At 45.2% G+C, this 14,608-nt stretch overlaps 1 long non-coding RNA gene across 1 annotated transcript; it reads right to left on the bottom strand.

Moving 5' to 3' along the window:
* Window positions 1–1,132: 1,132 nt before the first annotated feature.
* LOC144115574 (uncharacterized) lies at window positions 1,133–11,515 on the bottom strand. The gene is made up of 3 exons (XR_013311456.1): window positions 10,948–11,515; window positions 10,401–10,552; window positions 1,133–6,641 (listed from the first exon to the last, which is right to left on the bottom strand). It is a non-coding gene; the product is annotated as an uncharacterized LOC144115574 (long non-coding RNA).
* Between the last annotated feature and the right edge of the window lie 3,093 nt (window positions 11,516–14,608).

The following is a 14,608-nucleotide window of genomic DNA, read 5'->3' as shown; positions in this document are numbered from 1 at the left end:
GGTTAGAAACGAAGGTTAAGGGGACCGAAAAATAGTTCTTTTATGCCGAGTTCAGAATAAAGAGAGCCCGACCAGAGAGGTTGGTAAGGTTCTATTCATTCTCATGCGACCGCTCATTAGCACTGATAGCATTAATAGTAGCGCCTCATAGATTCCACTCTATCGACCCCGCATGTGCTAAAATAAACTGGTCCCACGTCGTGACAGGAACAGGAGTGCAGCTGGGGAGAGAAACTGGACTTCGAAAGCACCGTGTGACTGGGGGTAGTAGACGAGTGGTTCTCCACGATGGCCGTATGCAGCATGCTGCACTGCGATTCTTCATCAGTCAGGACAGGTAAGCTGTACGGCCGTTGCGTACGCTCATATTGCCGGCAGCTTTTTCGCACTGAAATACGCGATTTTGGCGGGAGCGAAGTGCCAGTTTGTGAATACCGCAGGTTTGAATTAAGCGATTTCCCCGTCTGTATACAGTACGCACCTCACTGGCAATAATGGCCCTCAGCAGCTGAGAAAGTTAGAACAAGAAAAAAATTAATCTGACTTTAACAGGTGATGCAAATCCACTCAGCGACCTAGCTCAGGTCACTGTTCTGCTTGAGGAAAGATAGGTCACAACAGTAAGAGAAGACTATAAATCAAATTTAGCAATATTTAGGGCCTTTCATTAGCAGTTAAAGCACGATATTATCTAGTTTGTGCACCCGAAGCAGAAACCATGAAAACCAGGGTAAACCTGATTCCTGCTCAAAAAGTGCCTTCAAGAGAAATGTAGTTTTCCAATGCAACAGGCTGAAGCTACCGTACAGGAACTGGCAGATGCCTTGCACCTCGAGGCAATGGATAAACTGGCCAGGTGATGGTTTCTATGTCATGTTGCATGGCATGAATTACCGAGGAAGACATCGTTTTCTTTATGCTCTTTTACAGTGCAGTTTCGGGTAATGCGAATTTCAAAAACTGCCAGAAAGAGCCCAGTGCTACAGAATCTGCCTCGTTTGCAGCGAGTTGCAATCCCAGCACAGCTAGGATTGTTATCTTGCCTTTGTAAAATACCTACAAAGAACATTCAGTTCAAAGGGCCTCAATTACAATGTTCAGTGGGCTTCAGCACCCGTTTAGCAGTTGTCTCAAAGTAGTTTTTTTTTCATTAGCTTTGGGGAGCATTTTCTGCTGCAATGGCATAAACAGGAAGGCAATATGCAGTTCTGCAGCAACACTTCAGACTGTGATGCGACACACGGCAAGCACTTACCTCAAAGATGAGTAGGTTGCTCAGAGGAAACAATGTGGTGGCTGGGTATGGCCTTAAAAAAAACTGCTTTGTAACACGGTTTTTCTATACGGCCAACGAAGTTGTTACTCATTTATTCATACGCTTCATCAATTACTGACAAGGTGTGTCGGTAGGAACACTTTATTTGGCAAGGAAGTCCTGGCCGACGTGGGCCTAATGCGAGTCTGCCTGTAGGCCAAGAGAAACCCACAAACAAATACACAAAAAATGGAATGCATATGAGGGAAAAAAGAGAAGGACATCTCCAAACAGGCTACAGTAGCAGCCCACGCACTCCTGTAGTGGCTTTGCGTATGGACATTAGAAAGATCCTTAAAAAAAAGAATAAAAGGAACATTGTTCAAGATGTGCCAGAGAAACCACACACAAAAAGAAGTGTGTACAAGGCAGAGACCAAGAATGAATAAAAACAGTCAAAACAAACAATGAAAGGGTTTCTGAAAGCCTTCTGACGCTGGCACACAGGAGGTCACAAGCTCCATATCCTGAACCCAAAACCTTAAAGGGGCGGAGACATCAAATTTTTGGTTGGAGTGTTCTTAGTTTCAAACATTGCATACTCCCACCCGGTGCGTGATACGTGCTCCGCAATTTAAATATGAACATTAAATATTACCGCATTATTTATACTGAGCGATTTCAGTTTCTGAGTGTCGGGGTGCATTATGACGTCACTCCCGAGGAAGAGCAGCAACCCTGGTCATGTGGGTTCCAAAAGTAGTGACACAGGGACCGCTGCATCGTCTGCTCTCATACACATGCTGTGCATATCAGGGCCTTTCGAAATGCCGGCCAGTACTGCGATATGCTTTATTTTCGAGTAGTTCAAATTATAAAACATTTGAAATTACAATACAAACATGTTTCCACAAAATGCAGTGATGAAAAGAAACATTTCACACAAATATTTCATTCCTCTTCATAATTTATCGCATCCTAAAGCTTATTGAGCGTCTCAATAAATGAGGGAAAAGCATGTAGAATGGTACAATTAGCCTGAGCCATAACTGTGTTCAGGAAAAAACATGACAGCTTGACTTTGTAAGCTGCCGAACGACAATCTCTCGGCTTTTCATTTCTCGGCCTTTTGGCGACGATCATAGCACCGAAGCGCGACCTTGTGGTAGAGCATCCGCCTCACATTCGGGAGGTGCTGTATTCGATTCCCAGTGCCGCCGGGTGCCCACCGGTTTTAAGATTTCCCCGCCCTGGTGCTCGGCTCATCTAGGGTGAGATGCTTGGGAGAAGGGTCTTCGACCAAACCATTGCCTTGATGGATCAGAGATAAGTTCTGCCGTCAAGCAACGCTAAATCCACCTCGTGCGGTAGAAGCCCATCTTTTTTTTAACCCGTCATGCACACCTGCTGATGCGTGTGAGCCAGCCACAACGGTAGCAATCAAATACCGCCGCACTTTGCTCGAAGGGGGTTTGTGAGCGGAGAGTGCTTATGGCACATCTATCTTGAGGCTAGAGAAGTGAACGTTGTGAGTTTTGTAACTGGCACAAGGCGAGAGTTTTGGACTGCGGGTTTTAACCACGTGGAGACGTTTTTGTACCCGCATTTGACGGGAATTTTGAGGCGCAGTCCATCCTTCCCACGCAGTGCAGCCCTGGAGAGCCGAGCACTAGGCCGGGGGACCGCCTGTTCCTATTGGATTAATTGGCTGGTGGACCGAAGGCCGCGGGAATCGTACCCACGACCTCCCGTAGCCGAGACGAGCACTCAAGCACGAGGACGCGGCTGCGGTGGAGATGCTCTTGTCACAGTTCAGACACTGAAAAGGCGTATGACGTGCTGTGGCATTGTTGAGAAACATTAATGACACAAAAAATCGATGAACAGCAGCTTAAGCTACAACAAGAGTGAGAGCATTAACAAGACGACCTCTTCCACACTTTCTTGCGACACCTCCAGCTGTGGAATGCTGCCCCAGATGCAGCATTCTTGACGGGACATGGGCCGCTTAACTCTTGTGTATGGGTTTCACCACACTGGAATCCCTGGCCGTAACGGACACACAGATGCTGGCACATTTCAATTAGGAATCTGTGCAGGAATTTCAGCAGCTGTTTCCCTTCTCACTAGATGAAAAGTGCCTGGGTGATCCGGAGTCTTAGATTTGGAAGTTTGTTAAAATTATGCTCACAAGTTTTTGGTTTCTTTTAATGGTTCATAAGAGTGGTGGCCATATGTGCTGACATTACATGTGCTTTCACAAAAGAAACAAACAACTCTACTTTGAGAAAATTCTGGAAAATTTCTAAACGGAACACTCTGCATGGTTTCAGGGGCTCCATACACTGCTCATTGTACTGCAAAAGAATACTTCAGGCTTTCAAGAAGGAACCCTTGAACAAGAGGGCTGACAAAGGTTGGTTTGCTCATCACTGAGAAGCACTGCCTTTTACTAGCTTTCCAACGAAGGCACACTCTGGCATCCCTTTCGATAGCAGCAATGGCACAGGACAAGCATCAAGCGATTTCCACAAAAAGTAACAGCTTTATAGACCTCGTCATCACAGCTGGAACTGCAGAGAAACTAGCCTCTATTTGTTTGTTTCTGCAATAGTCTACAAGATTGACGAGGCCTGAGAGCAAGATTTACAGATCAATTTTGATGCCACACTGGGGTGGCGTGGCACCTCGCATCAGCATACTGAAAGTGCATGAATTCTGCACATTACTATGACTACGGCTTATTTCACAGAAAAGACTTTTGAACGTAGCTGTGTCTATTCACATGCACCAGACCAAATTTAATGAGGAGTGTGGCAACCTGTACAGAACCAACCAGTACATACAATGCTCACTTAATTGAAGACAAGAAAAAGACAGCTAAAACAGACAGGCTGCCATGCCTAATACTCATTAGAAGCAAAAATATGTCATGCCAATAAGAACGGACTGTGTGCTGGACACTCGCAGTATCGTTAAAACTGGCAGCAGACCTCTGCGTTAATTTCAGTCCGTCCTTTTCCGCGACTTGACCACTTTCTTGATGGTATCCCTCACAGCTCCCCGATTTTTCCAGGTAAACGAAATTCCTTTTGACAATTCTAGGTTGCTAGACACCCTTTAAAACCGTCACAGCCCTTCAAAGAAATACAGTAGAATCTTGCTGTTCTTCTCTTGGTTCGTGTAATCTGCAGTATCACAAAACCAAAAATTATGCGTGTTGTGCTATTTTTACCCTGGATAACTTTTTGAAACGATTCCCTAGTATACATGTCCATAATTTTGCCAAATTCTGACCATATGATGCATTCAGAGACCAAGAGAAAATGCCAGCCAAGCTAGTCATCATTTTTGGATGCTTTGCCCAAATGCACCTGAGCACTGCGGAGAAGACGCCGCTGCTGCCCTGCACAAAGGCAAGGGCACAAAGCATCTTAAGAGCACCTGCGCCTCTTCCACAATACACAAGTGTAACGGGTCAAAGTATCTGAGAACCGTAAGAAATAGTTGACGGACTGGACATGCCATGAAACTTCACCCCCATGGAAAACAAAAATATGGGAACAGCTTGCAAGCTCTAGAAAAGGAACTTTTCAAAATTTGTGCCAGCACATTCACAAACGTTTTAATGAAGTGAAAGTGCCAATAAATGCCAGGGACTAGGAAATGGCGCAAAACCTGAACATGAAGACAGTCACGTGCAGACCAGCAAAAAAATTTTTCATAGGGGCTAATTCAAGCTTGTTGCTAAAACATTGCCTTCATAACATAAAAAAAATATTAAGGGGGACAGGGTGGGGGGACAAAAAAATAAAAGGGAAGGTGGCACAAACCTGTGCCTTAAAAATGCAAAAGGCCTTCTTGCGTACCATTTGCAGAAGCTATCATGTCAGGATTTCGCATTCATTGAAAAGCAGTGTGCAATCACCTTGAAATCAGTGTGTGGCAGACTAGCCAGCAATTAAATTACTGTAATATAATTACAGTAATTAAATTACTTTTCTCGGTAATTTCTAATGTAATTCATTACTTTTGTGGCCTGGTAATTAATTAATGTAATGAACTACTTTCAAGCAGTAATTTCACGGAAAAGTAATCAATTACTAGCAATATTACTTTTGCTTCATACCGAGTCCATGCTTCTCCTCGTATCTGCCATGCTTTGGCCTCGCGTTTGTGGAGATGAGCATATACAAAGCAAAGATGTAGTTTATGGGGGTTTAACGTCCCAAAGCAATCGACTATGGCTATGAGGGACGCCATAGTGAAGGGCTCCGGGAATTTTGACCACCTGGGGTTCTTTAACGTGCACTGACATCGCACAGTACACGGGCCTATAGCATTTCGCCTCCACCGAAAAGAGACTGCCGCAGACGGGATCAAACCAGAGTCTTTCGGGTCAGCAGCCGAGCACCATATAACCAATGAGCCACCGCGGCGACTCGCAAAAGCAAGAATAAATTACAAAGGGCACTTGAGACTACTTCGATGCTTTGAAGGCAAAAAACATTCATTTTTTAATTTATATTGTTTCCTTCCTTTCTAATGACACACCTACTCATTAGCATACAGTCATAAGGTAACACATAATTTAACCCTTTCGCTGCCGGGTTTTTTTCTCACCACTGCATACTCCCTGCCGGGTTTTTTTTTTTTTTTGCATACTACTTTCGTAGAAATTTTATGCTAGCAAGGCATTAGGATGCTCTGAAGGTCATGGAAACATTTTATTCATGATTAACATATAGATATTAGTTGTACTGAATACAAAAAATTGGCACTTGACTAATTAGCAAAATGAGTATCAGCTAATTAGGATGTCCATGTGTTTAGAAAACTTTTTTTGGTGTGGTATTCTTCAAAACAAGGTACCACACAAAGCGGCACCTCGCAGCTGGAACACAGATAGCGAGACTCTCTTTGCTGCTTTGGTCGATGCTGCGTGTTAGCACAGACGCAGCAGGCTCGTGTTGGGTTCTGCTAGTTTGATCCACAATTCCTTCCACAATGTCCGGCGTAAACAAACTTTAAAAAATCTCGAGCTCACTGGATGCTGCTGTGATGTCATTGCAGATTCCTGAAGAAGATGGGTCGAACGCATGGTCCTGAGGCTTGAACTCCTTCTTCCAGGAGAAATCCCGCTCGTCGCATTTCCTCTTCTTACGCGGATTTCTTTGTGGAAGGGGCTCCTCATCACTGTCATCACTCGACAAGGCACTTAGACGGGCTGCTTCCTCACTGTCACTGTCATCGGAGTCCGAATTCATGAGCAATTCTTGAATTTCTTCGTCCATCAAACCGCGGACGCACGACGCACGCTGCCTTGCCATGGCTGTTCTGCAGAGGCGATTACAAAGCGATGCGGGTGATGGAACACGCGCTCCACCTATTAGAAAGTCATCGTACAAGTTCTGTGTTATTTATGAGGCCTCTCCATAGATGGCGCTACATGCTTGCATTATTTTATTTTGCACGAGTATTATCGGGAGCAGCAGGGAGCGAGTTAAGAAACCAAAACGAGTATACTCGTGAGAAGCAGGGAGTGCATATGTGTGGTCGCCCGAGTTATCTCGGGAGAGGCAGTGAAAGGGTTAAATGAATCATTATTTGCCAAGAAGCAACGCAGTTTTGTGGCCCATAGGTTGCGCGATCGCCTCGCAATCTGAAGGCCCTCAATTGGTTCAATTCTCTGCACGTTCGGAAGAAATTTTTCCCTCTGCTGATGAAGTCATTGGGGGTTGTGGACCACGTTTCCTGGACATCGACAATGACGCCGGGTATCAATGTCAATGTGCCATATAAGGCGTTCCCCTTCAAAGTGCACCCGCCGCGGTGGCTCAGTGGTTAGGGCGCTCGACTACTGATCCGGAGTTCCCGGGTTCGAACCTGACCGCGGCGGCTGCGTTTTTATGGTGGAAAAACGCTAAGGCGCCCGTGTGCTGTGCGATGTCAGTGCACGTTAAAGATCCCCAGGTGGTCGAAATTATTCCGGAGCCCTCCACTACGGGACCTCATTGTTCCTCTCTTCTTTCACTCCCTCCTTTATCCCTTCCCTTACGGCGCGGTTAAGGTGTCCAACGATATATGAGACAGATACTGCGCCATTTCCTTTCCCCAAAAAACCAATTATTATTATTATTAAAAGTGCACAACCAATAATGGGCAGCTCTCCAGGGAAGCGGCGCACGTGGACGAGAGGTGACGTGCGCATAGGCGTCAGCACTGCCTTGGTGAAGAATCTGCATATCAGTCACAGGACTGCTACGCATCTTCCTGCACTGCACACGATCTCACACACAAACGCACTGCGAGCACTTAGTGCTTTGACGTCGCCGCACTGACAAGAAGTCTCAACTGACACGTCTAAGAAAGTTGGTCGTGAGTTGTCGGGGTTTTGTGGCCTCATTTGAGGCCCTATATCTAACTCAAGGGAAACATAGGTAAAAGCGTCTCAGTTACATGCAATGCACTTCCACCAACTTGCCTCCAGAACAAATCAATTGAACAGCAGAATTGGCAACTTCTCGCGCACCTGTGCACTTCTGGGATGATGCGTGGATAAGCAGGCAATGCACTCCCGCTGTTTACGCGGATGACAAATTCTTCAAAATCAGGATGGTGGGACCATATTACACATTGAACGATGTACTTCTGATTGAAGAGTGATACGACAAAGACCTCATCTACATCAGCAAAGCGGCTGTTCAAATTGACTAAAGAGGGGCAAAATTTTTGACGCCCATTTTCAAGCTCAGTGGCGCTGCAAACAAAAAACTCAAGAAATTTTGCACAAACTATGACCAATGCGCAACATTTTAGCATCGAAACAAAGTAATTTTCATTACTTAAGGCAGGTAATTGTAATGTAATGTCATTACTTTTTGAGACCAGTAATTTGTAATATTTAATTACTTGTGATATCTAGGAAAGTAATTAGTAATGGAATTTAATTACTTTTAAAAAGTAATTTTGCCACGCATGGTGTGTGGTCAGCGGCTGCCTAGGGAACTTCTCAGTGTCCTTAAGTTCTTACGCAAACAATGACACACCACCCAGTTTCCTCCATGTGACAATGTCCATGAGAAAAAGGAATATTATGGCAAAGACCACGAAGCTGGCTGTGGTGCGTTACAGAGCACTCGCGCTAGGCCAACGGCCATTAAATTATATCTCTCCCATCGTTCATCGCGCCTCACTCTTTGGACGGCAACCACGTAACAATATTATACACCACACAGCATTTGCATTGGAGGTAATGGCCAAGAGCATTTTCCATTTGGTTTTCTGCGTGCTAAAGGAATATAGACACGTAATTTTGGTGGCATGTTTTCTTCTCTACAACGATGCAGAAAATACTACTACGCATGAATCACCATGTGATATTTGCCCATGGCCGCTAAATAATTTATAATTGAATTTTTTCTGTCAAGCTGTTTCAGTTTGAACAGCCGAACAATTGCTGTGACGTCAAAGAGTGCTCTTGTGTCATGTGAGGCATAGAAAAACGCCCATATAATCGCTGCTCCATCTTTATGATTTACTGCACTGCTGAAGCCAGCCTTCCTCAAGAGCCGGAATGACAACTAATGTGGAAGCAGCGATTATATTGCAGTTTTTCACACCTCACATGACCTACAACCTCTCTTTGAGGCCACAGTCATCGTTCAGCTAGTGAAACTGAAACAGCACAAGAAAGAAATTCAGTTATAAATTATTTAGCAGCCATAGGAGCATACCACGTGGTAATCCGTGTATAATATGGCCTTATTACAAAAAGATTGGCTTGGTTTATGGGGGTTTAATGTTCCAAAGCGACTCAGGCTATGAGGGACACTGTAGTGAAGGGCTCTGGAAATTTCGACCACCTGGGGTTCTTTAACGTGCACTGACATCACACAATACATGGGCCTCTAGAATTTCGCCTCCATATAAATTCAACCCCCGCGGCCCGGATCAAACCCACGTCTTTCGGGTCAGCAGCCAAGCCCCATAACCACTGAGCCACCGCAGTGGCGTCATTACATTAAAAAGAAGAAACCACACACCCAAAAGTTAGGTGTCTATGCTCCATTAAAGAACACCAGGCGGTCAAAATTTCCGGAGCCCTTCACTACGGCATCCCTCATAGCCTGAGTTGGTTTGGGACGTTAAACCCCCATAAGCCATAACCTTTCAGCAAATAACTGTCACCATTTCATTAAATAGCTCGTGCCATACGTTCTCTGCTTCTTCGACCTACACATAGAGGAGGTGAGTGACTGTTTGAGGAGTCATAATGAAAACCTAAGCGGTCAAGTCGAGTCGCATGGGCAGCATTTCAGAGCTAATTCGTAAGTCGCCTGTGTGTATACATGCAACGATTTTTTTTTATTTCTGTGAAACGACCATTTCCTAGAGCAGGTTCATGGTAAAACTTTATTGCGATTTGCTGCTTGAAAATTCTTCCAAGTGTTTCAGGATTTTGGTGGTTGTTGGTGTCGGCGGCATGCAGTTGGTTGCAATTTCGTGACGACAGCAAATTGGACAATCGGGCCTGCACTCGACCATTCGTTTTGGAAGCGGCCAGTGCCAAGCTGCATTTGAACTGCCTGAGCTGTTGTTGCACAGTGCCGGCACAACCGCAGAACTTCACAGAACTAGTGCAGAGAGTGCAGCCAAATCAAAGAAACCTATCACGACCAATCTTCACAAAGTTGTAGTTTGGGCTTGTTCGTATAGCATATTAGAAGACATAGCGCAGCACAATGGGACAGATAAAAACACACAGAACGAGCGCTTATCCAGTGTGCTCCTTTTCTCTGTCCCATTGTGCTGCACTATGTCTTCTTCTAATATCACCACAATGACCTGTCGCACACTGCAACAGTGCCTTGTGAGCTTTATGCACCTCACAAGCTTCCAAACAGTTAAAGGACATCAAGCACATTGCCCACAATGTTCATCTCTTTAAGTGCTCTTTACACCATCAGTTGTAAAAATGTCTTAAGCTTAGAGGCCTTAAAATTAAGCTTGCTTCTCCAGTTGCCTCATGCGCTCCATTCTAGTTGGCTACCTGGGTCCAAGCACCTTTCCCACGTAAAACCGATGCTCGGCGCAGGTGGCACAGCACTCATTTTAAAATTCTCACAAAAGGTTGAGGGTTCACCTTGAGGCGCCTTAGAGCCTTTGCTGCCTCAGCATTTTAACGTCCCATTTGTTCAGCCTCTGCGCCAGCAAGCCAACGACGGACTCGAAGCAGGAATCGGGAACGTCCGTGCATACCACAAAACTGCCAGTCAATTTTTAAAGTCCTGTTTTCTGAAATAAATATGAATTTAAAAGAACATGTTTCGCGCTGCAGACACCAAAGCGTAATCGCTTATCTCGCTGAAATTTTTGCAACTGTTTTAGAAACCGAATTGCAACAGCAGCACACAACTGTAAAGTGCAGCATTAATTCAACACTCTACATACTTTCCCAGCCGCGGGGCCACAAAAAATCGGACCGCGTACAAAACTCGTCGCACAAACGGTTAGTTCAACTGGACTGTTGTCAAGTTTCCCGCCTTTTTTCGGGAGCACCCAAGAGCTGGTAATTATGCGTGTTTTACATGACCACGAGTTATGTTGGGCTTGGTTGACAAAAGATATAAAACACGCTCAGCGCAAGCTCTTTTTTGTTGAACTGCACAGAGCTTTTGAGCAGAACTTACGAAAAAAACAGATGAGTCTTTCCCTCCGGGCCTTTGGGTCCACTGCCGGGCAAGCGGGCTCAGCGCTAGTCCTGGGTTATCTGCTAACAAAAAATATTCGGGCGCAAGGAAGTTGACAACGGAATGCTGAGTGTCAGATAACGGGCAATCCCTCAGTATGTGCATACCAAAAGATAGCAAGAACAAATTACTCGCGTGCAACACGATCGCGCGTTCTTTCCGTCGACCGGCCATAATGCTACTGAAAGCAATGCTCGGCTCGGCTCAAACATGGCTTCAAACAGCAAAAAAATAGCCGGACGTGACGTCTTTTTTTCAAACCGGATGCGACGTCATGGGTTGAAATAGCGCTTCGACCTGGTTGTAGCAGTCACTGCCAAATTTTACTCCTGTCTTGCTTTTAGCCACCAATCAGATAACCTTCGCTTGGGTACTTTTAACCTCTTAAAATCCACTTTCCCTTCACTATCCCTAAACCCCAATGCCTTGGATAAATCAGCCCCGCTGCTTTCCACTGCAGGGTGAAGCCCTTTACAGAAAAGTATCAAGTGTTCAGCCGTTTCCTCCTCCTCTCCGCACTCAACGCACAACGTGTCTATCTCGTGGTATCTGACTCTATATGTCTTAGTCCACAAAACTCCCATCCTGGCCTCAAACAACAAAGAGCTTCCCCTACAATTATCATAGATATTTTCTTTGACAATTTCCTGTTTAAAGGTCCGGTATGTTCCCAGTGCCGATTTCGTCAGCATCCCTGTTTTCCACAGAGCTCTCTCTGTTTCTTTAACCTTTTTCTTAACCGATAATTGCTGATTTGCCCCCTTACTGCTGTCCAGATATTTGCTTGTCAATTTTCTAGTTCGCTTTCTCCATTTCGTGTCAACATTCTTTATATACAGGTATCTGAAAACTTTCCTAGCCCACTGCTTTTCCTCCATTATTCTCAATCGTTCCTCAAATGCTATCTTACTGCTAGCCTCTTTGCTCTCGAAAGACGCCCATCCCATATCACCCTGTACCCCTGATTTGGTGTATTGCCATGTGCTCCCAAAGCTAACCTCCCTACTCCCCGTTGCCTAATTTCCAGCCTTGCTTGAACATCTGGCCTCATACACAGGACCGCATTCCCGAAGGTCAGGCTAGGGACCATCACCCCTTTCCAGATCCCGCTAACCACCTTATACCTATTGTAATTCCACAGTGCCATATTTTTCATGACAGCTGCATTGCTACTAGCTTTATTCATTACATATTTTTCATGCTCAGCTGTCAGGTACTCAGCACTGTTATTTATCCACATCCAAAGATACTTGCACTCATTCACTACTTTTAGCACGAACTCTATTCTATGCTCGCCGCCCTCTTCATTAAATATCATGACTGCAGATTTTTCCTTACTACACTTGGAAGCCTAATCTATCTCCCTCTGTACTGCATATGTCTAACAACTTCTGCAGGTCTTCCTTGTTGTCAGCCATTATCACTATATCGTCCGCGTATATTAGTCCCGGTAATGTCTGTTTAATCCATTCCCTTTGCTTGAAAAAAGATAGGTTGAAGCCTAGCCCGCTCCCCTCTAGCTTTGTCTCCAAACCTTGCAGGTACAACATGAACAACAAAGGGGACAGAGGACATCCTTGCCTAAGCCCCCGCTGTATCTCTACAGGCCCTGATACATTTTTTCCCCATTTTATGAGCACTCTGTTACCTGTGTATATATCTTTTAAAAGATTAATTACTCCATTTTCCACATCCAATGAGCCCACTATGTCCCACATGGATGGATGGATACGGCTGAACCCTTTAAATCGGGCGGTGGCTCAAGCCACCTAGCCATGTCTTGTGAAATTTTACTCCTCTCTTGCTTTTAGCCACCAAATTGCTTTTAGCCATATGGATGGATGGATGGATGGATACGGCTGAACCCTTTACATCGGGCGGTGGCTCAAGCCACCTAGCCATGTCTTGTGAAATTTTACTCCTGTCTTGCTTTTAGCCACCAATCAGATAACCTTCGCTTGGTTACTTCTAACCTCTTAAAATCCACTTTCCCTTCACTATCCCTAAACCCCAATGCCTTGGGTAAGTCAGCTCCGCTGCCTTCCACTGTAGGGTGAAGCCCTTTACAGAAAAGTATCAAGTGTTCAGCCGTTTCCTCCTCCTCTCCGCACGCAATGCACAAAGTGTCTATCTCCTGGTACCTGACTCTATACTTCTTAGTCCGCAAAACTCCAGTCCTGGCCTCAAACAACAAAGAACTTCCCCTACAATTATCATAGATATTTTCTTTGACAATTTCCTGTTTAAAGGTCCGGTATGTTTCTAGTGCCGATTTCGTCAGCATCCCTGTTTTCCACAAAGCTCTCTCTGTTCCTTTAACCTTTTTCTTAACCGATAATTGCTGATTTGCCCCCTTACTGCTGTCCAGATATTTGCTTGTCAATTTTCTAGTTCGCTTTCTCCATTTCGTGTCAACATTCTTTATATACAGGTATCTGAAAACTTTCCTAGCCCACCGCTTTTCCTCCATCCTTCTCAATCGTTCCTCAAATGCTATCTTACTGCTAGCCTCTCTGCTCTCGAAAGACGCCCATCCCATATCACCCTGTACCCCCTGATTTGGTGTATTGCCATGTGCTCCCAAAGCTAACCTCCCTACTCCCCGTTGCCTAATTTCCAGCCTTGCTTGAACATCTGGCCTCATACACAGGACCGCATTCCCGAAGGTCAGGCTAGGGACCATAAGGGTAATCTTTTAGCGCCGCCTAGCGGCCAGTCGTGCAAAGTCGAGGCGATCTCGGGGGCCCATTGGAATCGAAGAGATGCTTCAGGCATGTTCTTCAGGAGGCATTGACTAGTGGTTTGTCGATGCCGTGGTCGCTGAAGTGCTCTCTGGTAGATGAAGGTTTTCATTTTCCTTGTACAAACGGAACAAGAACAGCCATTACAGCCTCTGTGCTGATGTTGCTTTTTATGGCTTGTGCCCATCACGCCTTTGCAGGTGGCGATGGTATAATAGTATCTCAACAAAAGATTCCTCGAGTGTAAAAAGCAAGACCTACTGAACTAGAGACCTGCACATTTGGCACTGCTCCAGCGCGCACCTTCTAGTTCATGCCTTTTGCCGCTAGGAAACGGCAGCTACGGGCGGCTTGGCGCTACAGTTAACCTGTTGAGCAAGATTATTATTTTACTTCAAGGATGCAATAGTTTTGTCATTTGTCTACGTTGTATTCATCATTCATCCATTGCCTAGCAAAGATGCCAGAAAGTCTCACGCCTGGCATGCGCGCAAACAAAATATTCACCGCTAGGATTTGAAGAAATGTAATATTTGCATTGTTCATTATTAGGTTTCAAATTAAGACGGGACAAATCCATAGGGAGGCAGTGAGAGAAGAAAAAGCATTTGTAGAAAGCAGACGATGATGATGACAATGACAAACAAACAGGTCAATCGAGCGCCCATAACGGCCAAAAAGTTAAAGAAAGTTGGCGCACGTAGTCCCCTAGGACCCCGCCAAATGTGCAGGTCTCTAGTTCCGTAGGTCTCGGTAAAAAGCCACTACGGAGCAGCTTGGCCAGTGTCGACTACACGTGGCTACACCAGCGATTTTGGCCTGTCTTGGCGTTGCTTCTTGCGCAACGCTTACGGTCGTGT

Source organism: Amblyomma americanum, chromosome 1, assembly GCF_052857255.1.
Source record: "Amblyomma americanum isolate KBUSLIRL-KWMA chromosome 1, ASM5285725v1, whole genome shotgun sequence".
In the NCBI taxonomy this organism is placed as follows: Eukaryota; Metazoa; Arthropoda; class Arachnida; order Ixodida; family Ixodidae; genus Amblyomma; species Amblyomma americanum.
The sequence above is the reverse complement of the archived record's forward strand: the minus strand, read 5'-3'. Positions and strand labels throughout refer to the sequence as shown.